The sequence below is a fragment of the Rhagoletis pomonella genome, unplaced genomic scaffold, assembly GCF_013731165.1.
Source record: "Rhagoletis pomonella isolate Grant_MI unplaced genomic scaffold, Rhpom_1.0 Rhpom_scaffold_00001, whole genome shotgun sequence".
Lineage (NCBI taxonomy): Eukaryota > Metazoa > Arthropoda > Insecta > Diptera > Tephritidae > Rhagoletis > Rhagoletis pomonella.
In genome coordinates, this window is record NW_023458555.1 from 106578504 (window position 1) to 106587431 (window position 8928).

The following is an 8928-nucleotide window of genomic DNA, read 5'->3' on the forward strand; positions in this document are numbered from 1 at the left end:
ATTTCTTAAAATATAATTTAATATAAAAAAGCGCCGCAGGCGAAAATAAAAAATAAATAAATTCCGGTACACTGAAATTGTTTTGATGAAGAAGGTTAGGGGTGGATTCGGGAATTTTTTAGAAAAGTATTCCCCGATTTGGGGCGGTTTGAGGAGTATGAAAAGAAAGGGGGCAATTCCCTGATCACGGAAACCGGCTACAGTGGCCACAGTATTTTTGCGCAGATCTCTCTGCGAGCCTAACTACGACTTAACAGAAACGATTTTGATTTGCAGAAATTGTATACATTTTTTCCCCTCATGTCTGTATTTTGATTTGTCAGTATTTTAATTTGTCGGTATTTTGATTTGTCTTTATTTTGACTTGTCGGTATTTTGATTTGTCTGTATTTTGATTTGTCTGTATTTTGATTTGCCGGTATTTTGATTTGTCTGTATTTTGATTTTTCTGCATTTTTGAATTTTGTCTGTATTTTGATATGTCTGGATTTTGAATTTCCGGATTATGAATGTAACCGGTTTTAGATGCATTCTAAAATTTTTTTACGAAATAAAGCCCACCAACAAACGGAGAGAAAGCCTGCGTGAATTATTTCTTTTCCAACATATTAACATATGTGTAAGCGCCAATCTACTACATATTACTACTATATCAGAAAATGACTAAATTTTATCTACGACTTTACAACGAGATCAGTATAAAGCAAAAAGTAACTAATTATATTGCTATTAATAAACAAGCAGGAAAACTTTTAATTATTAGCAAATTTTGTGCGTGAGACACAAGTTTCAGATCCGTTTCGACCAGCAGTCAAAGGAAAAACCACACTCCGATAGTCCAAACAAAAAAATGCACCTTTTCTCGACATTAGAACACCAGAAAAGAGGGCGCACATAAGTCAAATCTGACCACAATCACATCTCGCAGTAAAGAGAAAATAAGTAAAATAATATTGGTAGTCGTTGAATCGACTAGTACTCTACGGTTAAGAAAGAGCGAACGGAGGGCATAGATGGCTTACAGATTAATCTGTTGGATTTCCCGTTATTATTTACTATATTATGTATTGTGCTTCCGAAAGTTATTTAAAAAATCTAAAAAATATGTAATTATGTTACTGAGAAAATGATAAGCTTAAATTTTATTGTAATTTCTTTATAGTCATTGGCACAGGCATTCATTTTTTGTCGCAAAATACTCAAAAGATCAGCTGTGTTTCGGAAAATAATCATTCCACGTCAAGACTGCAAAATGTTACTTGCGGAACTTCGAATGGATTCAAACCAAGTACAGTGATACCAAGGCCATTGCAAAATGTGAGTAAAAACGAAAGACAGGAAGAGAGGGGGATTCCCAAAGTTTTGCAAAGCCATTGCATGGCGCACGGATTGTATGACAAGAGCCGGTTTTCCCATGGGAAAGCTTTGCCATCCGAGCACCGTCAAGGGCTTTGCAAGACTTCGAAAATACCCTAATACACATATCGTATTTAAAGTACAAAACCGCGTATCGTCATTCTGCAAAACCGCGTCACTGACATTTGAGCCAAAAATTGGATTTTCTCACACAAGTTCTTGGCTGAATTCTTATCCATTCATCCTGAAATATACTAGCCAGAAATGCGATTGCTTTATAAAAAAGAAATATGAGTGTTTTTACTCGCTAGAAAATAATTTATGCAACATTACATACGCAGTTTTGCATTATCTTGATACGCGGCTTTTGCATTTTGTTGATACGCGGTTTGGTACTTTAAACGACGACATGACTCTTTCCATGATGTCGGGTATTGCAAATTTTATCTATACTATATATAAAATTAAAGCCCAAAAAAACGTGAGAGCAAAACAGCCGATGTACTGGGTCGATTTCTATGATTCAAGTTTTAAAATTACATATTTCTACCACAGTAGGACACAGTGGTATTTTTAAAATCAAATTTTAATAACACGTATGTTTAATTAAAGTATTAAGTTGATCAACAACTTGGTTGCTAACTGCCTTGTATTAACAACTTATACCTAAGTAGTATTACTAATTGGACTTTAAGAAAACTGAATAGCTTAAACTGTAGCTGTTCAGTTTATAGGGTAACGGTTAAATTTTCCAGATCCTACCGCGAACGCGCTTCGCGGCAGGTGAGACCCATAAATGCTGCTTCCTTGGGCCCTGCTGTTCTCTTGGACTAATCCCTGCGTATCTATAAAAATGCACGGAGTTAATTGTGTATATTATGGTACCTTTAATTCTACCCAAAATGGCGTGCCTTCTGGGGCCTTTGAAGTACTCTTACTGGTATCCTGCGTTACAAATGAGGATAGAGTCCGCTTGAATTACGAGCCCTGTGGGACTGGAGATCCTACCTCCTAAGAGTTTTATAAACAAATCTCATTGCTATGGCTAAATTTTGATGATAACACTGTAACGACGCTAAAATTACACAAAAAACGCCGAGAGACGTAAAATTAATTTTAAGTAGTATGTTACGGATCTGTATACAGTTTTTTTAGATAAGGTAATTTAGTCAAGTTATTTTCATTTTAAGTTTTCATTGCGAATGAAAAAAGTTCAAACTTTAACATGGTCATACGGTCATGTACGATATGGCGTATTTCCTGCTAGTATTTCATACAAAAAATTATTGCACTTTCACTTAACCCTTGCAAATCACAATGGGCCCTGATCGGGCCTAAGTGTGCTGGCGCCCTCTGGGCCTAGCAGCCACTTCAACCTAACCCTTGCAAACTTGTTTATTTATCCATCGATTTTCATCGGTAGTAGTGTTTTAAGCCGCAAAACAAGCAGATATTGGCTAGTCTATACTAATATATATTTTGAAAAGCGTTTTTTTTCTGTTCGCATAGCTCGAGAAAGGCCGTACCGATTTTTTCGAAATTTCGGAATCTACTGAAGACTTTCCAAGGATGGTTATAGGGTAAAAAAAAGTTTCGATATAGAAATGGGGCGTGGCACCTCCCATACAAACCAGATTTTTCAAACTGCATATATTTGTGGTAGAGGACTAGAACTGGGTATGGTGATATATACATATATAAGACCAATTCCATACTCATGGAGAAAAATTTGCATGGTTGGAGAATGGGGCGTGGCACCTCCCATATAAACCGTACTTTTCATATTGCATATTTCTGGAAGTGTTCATGGTAGACTGTAAGCCTTTTTAAAACTCTTTAGTTTGACACCCACATGCCACAATTTCATTTACTTTATCAATTTAACTGAGTTACAATTTCCAAATAGGTGGCAGCCCCCCTCAAAAATATTTCCAACAGTTATATTTTTTAAACCTCTTAATTTGATACCCATATTGTAATATTTTATTATTTTTTCAATGTAATGTAGTTAAATTTTCAAACAGATGGCAACCCTCCTCAAACATATTTTCGCCAGTAAGCCTTCTTAAAACTCTTTAGTTTGATACCCACATGGCAATATTTTATTTTTTTAACAATTTGACTGAGTTTAAATTTTCAAATAGGTGGCAACCCTCGTCAAAAATACTTCCAGCAGTTATCTTTCTTAAACCTCTTTAACTTGATACCCATATTGTAATAATTCATTAATTTTATCAATATAATTGGGTTTAAGCATTTTAAAATAGGTGGCAACCCTCCAAATTTTTGCGATATCATTGGTTCCGGTATTATACCGAATATAAGAAAAAAAAAATTATTCAAATCGGTTCAGCCGTTCTCGGGTTTTGATGACCGTGACATACGAACACAACATTTTTATATATATAGATATACATAGAAGATGTCCAATGTGTGCTTTCGATTTTAATCTTTGACCACAACAAAAATTCCACATTGTACATTCGTGAATGAACTTTCAGTTTCTCGATTACTTTTACAATTCCTTCGAGTAATTGAAAAAACTAAAGTACTCTTGCAATTCCAGGTAATGGAATTGAAAAAAAATCAATTACATTTTCAATTCCTTTCAAAGGAATTGGAAAAAAATTACATTACTAGCACGTAATTTATTCCAATTACAATATGAAATTCCTTGTAATGGAATTAAAGAAAAAAACCAATTACATTTGAAATCACTTCAAGGAACTGAAAAAGTAATCGAATCCTTTGCTGTGGACTGAAGGAATTGATTCCTAACTACAATTCCTTGTAATCTGTAATTGGGAGTAATTTAATTCCTAAAGGAATCATTACGACCCAGCTCTGCGCATACCCTTATAATTGCCAATATACCTACATTATGAACACCCACGTATAATTTATGTGCCTACAAGTTATCTATTTAATTTAAATTGAACTACAAAGTTGTGATAAACTATTTACATATCGATATGTACTGAAGACTGGTACGCTGAAAAGGCTTGCCAATAGACCCACTGAAGTCCCCCATTGTCCCGTCAGGAAAGTCAACTTGACTATACCGACGTTGGTAGGACAGAAATTGAGTTCTCAGAAAAGGCGAAGTATCTAGAGGTTACTCTAGACCAAAGGGTCAATTGGAACTCACATCTCTTGAATGTTACTAACAAGGCTACAAGGGCGTTTTATGCCTGTCAGGGGGCTTAAGGCAACAAAAGGGCTGACTATCTCGCAAAGCGTGGAGCCCAAATGCACTGGCGTGGTCCCGAGTTTTTGTGACTGCCCACGTTTCATGAATAGAAGACTGATACACCTTGGTTACCGATTGTCTTCTCCATCCAAAATTTGGAACATGGCACCTTACAAAGTGCTTCGCTTCTTAAATAGCCTAAGATTGGAGTGATTTCAATTAGCGTTTAGCACAATAGATATTTTTAGGTCACAGCGCGATTACTCCCGCCGTAATAATAAAAATAATATGTATGTGTAAAGGGACATACATTTGTTAAGTCTGTACAGTAAAATAAATTGTTAAACGCAGCTAATTTGTTTTTATTGTACTAGTTGTGTTTTAGTTTAACTAAAAGTTATGCCACCTAAATTTTTAATAAAATTGACATTAAAAAAAAACCAAAGAAAAAAAATTTGGTAGGTTTTGGTTGGTTTTGGTAGGCAATTTTGGTAGGAAAAAAATTTTGTTCGTGGCAACACTGAGCACAGCGCAAAATAAAACAAGTAAGGAAGTCTAAGTTCGGGCGGAGCCGAACATTAAATACCCGGCGCAAATATTAAATATATGATTTTCACCTTTCCGAAAGCTACCGCTACACGGTAAGCCCAGGTGTATCAATTTTGAGTAAATTAGCGTCCATAAATTTCAAAATATTGACGTTTAAAGCATTTCTAAAATTTACCGTTACATGAAAAGCCATAATTTTAGTCCGATTTCAATAATTTTCATCGTTTTGCTTTTATGTAGCAAGCACAATAAAAATACCGAGTTTATTACAAATTGGTAGAACGTTTACCGAGATACATATATGTGATCATAAGTGGGCGGTGCCACGCCCATTTTTCAAAATTTTATTATAGACGTATTTCCTGGTAAGGAATTGTTGAAAGCATCAATTCTGAATAAATTGGCTTTAATATTTACTGATTTGTCGAAGATTTCGTATTTCTTCAAATTACCGTTATATGAGATGTGGGCGTGGTTATTGTCCGATTTTAAAACTTTTCGAAAATTTGGTATCCTGTACCAGGGCCAATAACTGTGCCAAGTTTGGAAAAAATCGGTGCAGCGGTTGCCAAGATATACACATGTAACCATAAGTGGGCGTGGCTACGCCCATTTTCCAAAAATTTATAACATTCTTATTTTTCGTCTAAAAATTATTGTAAATATCAATTTTGAGTTAATAATCTTCAGTAGTTACTAAAATATCGCAGTTTTCGTATTTCTGAAAATTACCGTTATATGGGAGGTAGGCGTGGTTATTGTCCGATTTTGCCCATTTTCAATACCATCCGTCCTACGCCCGAAAGAAGTACACGTACCAAGTTTCGTTAAGATATCTTAATTTTTACTCGAGTTATCGTGTGCACAGACGGACAGACGGACGGACGGACGGACGGACGGACGGACGGACGGACAGACAGTCACTGCTTAATCGATTTCTCTTTTCATCCTGATCATTTATGTATACATTTGTCTATATCTATCTCGATTCGTTTTGCCTGTTACAAACAACCGTTATGTGAACAAAGTTATAATACCCTTGTGCACAAGTGCGCTCGGGTATAAAAAGAACCTTTGCCAGCTTCAGGCAATTTATGTAAGCAGCGTGGTGTTCAAAACAAACAAACACTTTACGTCGTGTATTACATTTGGCAACTGTTTTTGTTTTTTTTTTTACTTCAAAATGCTGCTTGCTGCGATATCGGCACATGCTCACTGTAAGTTTCTTGGTGTGGCATACATACATACAGTGATCTTCTTCTTTTCCTTTATTTCATAAAGATGAAGTTCGTGAAGAAAATTGCCCCTACGCAGCAGAAACCTTATTTTAAATCGCTGTAGTAGCATACAGAATAAATAACCAAGAATCACAGCGAACGGCAGTGCGCGCGAGTGACGAAAGCAGCCACAGTAGCGTGCTGAAATGACTCGCTTATATATACACGAGATCACAGCGAACGGCAGTGCGCGCGAGTGACGAAAACAGCCACAGTAACATGCTGAAATGACTCGCTTATATATACATATATAAGTTTTTATCCAGACGTCCAATGGACATGTTTGAGATATCGTTGGAAAGGTCTTGCAGAGTGTGTCCAGAAAATGTAAGCGATCATAAGCGATTAACCGGATTCTTAAAAATTAGGCTAAAGTGTTGCGAAACAAAAAACGTTTTTTTGCTTTTGCCGATTTAAAGGGGCATGTGGGCACACCCAACATATTTAGTGTTATTCTATAGCCCAATACCTTTCAAACGATACCTTATATTTTAAGTTCCGGCCACTAGTTGGAAAGATATAGAGGTATATGTGTTTTGGTTCGTGTCTCCACTACGAGATGCTTTGGTATGTATGTGGCGTCTGTACGTACGATCATTTAAATTTTTTCAAACTTTCAGGAATTAAAGTACAAAAAAACTAAGATGGTTTTGTTCCACGATGTTTTGATTCGTATGCCTTTGTGGGCGTGGCTGCTGCCTGAATTTCGAAAAAATGCAATTTTTTAAACTACAACTGAGGCCGCACTACTTAGTCCATGTCATTCATGTGGATATCAGTAGAAGGGCCTTCAAACAAGCTATCTAACGATATCTTTTGTGTTTATGAAATATAAATATGTCATAACGTTATCGCCTGAAAACTAAAAATCGGGCTGCTGAAAATATAGATTTCGAGAATTTTCTCAAAAACTGGTCAGTCGATTTTATTCTTAGTTTTCACAAATCTAGCCCGAAACCTTAGCTTTCATCTGGTATATAGCTTATATCTGGGAAAGCTCTTGTTGTGGAGATATTCCGATTCAAATTGAAAAAATGTCGCTCCGACGAGGGTCAAATGGTTAAAAATTAACATATCCGTCTAATTTGGTTCCTTTAAGATATAAAAATAACATACCCAGTTCCCCGAAAAACCGAAATTCCCTGCAAATCGGGGAATTTTCCGCGAGTTGACAAGTTGAAGGATGCAGCTGTGCTAATCACTTCGTACATGTCTTGGAAACCATAATTTGTGTGTATTTTAGAGTTTTTTTCAGTCATATGCCGAAATTGTAACATTTTCGACGTTTTAATTGTAGTTATGTACACAGTATTTAACTGCTACATGTGTTTATCACCCGCACTTAACCTACCTGGGAAGACGCGTACAATGTTAGCTACAGTTGTGCATAAATATATATGTATGAATGCATTTAGTTCATCCAATGTGCCGCTACTACTTACATACATATGTAAATTGCCACACGGTCAAAATTTTGGGTTTAATTTTTAAACCGCGCTGGGACTACTGCCTTTTTGAATTTTTTATAGTCTACTTTTTAAACCAGTCAATAGTTTTAAGCAATTTTTAATATGTTCTGATTTAAATTTTAGTCGAAAAAGTTCGTGGTTTAAAACTCAAACCAAAATGTTTTAATTTTAGTTTCTAGGTTTCATATATAGAAATTTTTGTTTAAAATCTAAACCGAAATAGAAAATGTTTGCACACAGCGAAATGTGGTGTTGATTCAAACTCAACATATGAAAGCATATTTACATGCGTGGCTGTAGTTGAGTGTGCAAAGATGCTTGATACAGTTGGTTGCTACCAAGGCTGTCCGGGTTCAATCCCCATCAGACGGAGCATGAAATTTAAGACCTTTTTTATATTCTAAATTATGAAAATGTTTGGGTTAAAAATTTAAACCGCACTGTTTAATTTCTAAACCCAACATAGGTACTCTCTTTTTTTAATCTTGGAAGGTTTGTATTTGAAACTGAATTTGGTTTGGTCATATATGTATGTAGTCCAAAAAATTTAAAATTAAAACCGAAACTTTTAACCGTGCACTGAGCAAAACTACTTGAGAAATAAGCATTAGTTTAATAGCACGAGTGCAACATCGTACACGTGATAGAAGTAAAACTTCTTGTGTGCCCCACATACCCGGTAGAAATCTTAACAGAAATATACTACGAGACAATCACGCGAATACAGTTGTTTATTGTATCCATAGTTGGTACCAAGTTGATAAGATTTTATCATTTCTCATAATTTGCTTTTAATTTAAATTTTTTCGAATATCCTCTGTATGATCATTCGAATATCCTCTGATCATTCTTTTATGCTTTATTCCGTATACGGAAAATTATATGTTTCTATGGACACATCGCTTTGAATACATAATTTAGATTTAGATAATATTTTTAGCAATTTAGTTGAGAAAAATAAAACATTTAGATTATTGTTTGTATTTAGGTCGATTTTAAATGTGCTACCCCAAAATAATTGATATCAAATAAAACACCTCTTTGAGGTAAAATTTTCGAGTGACGAAAGCTGAACTAGAAACACAAA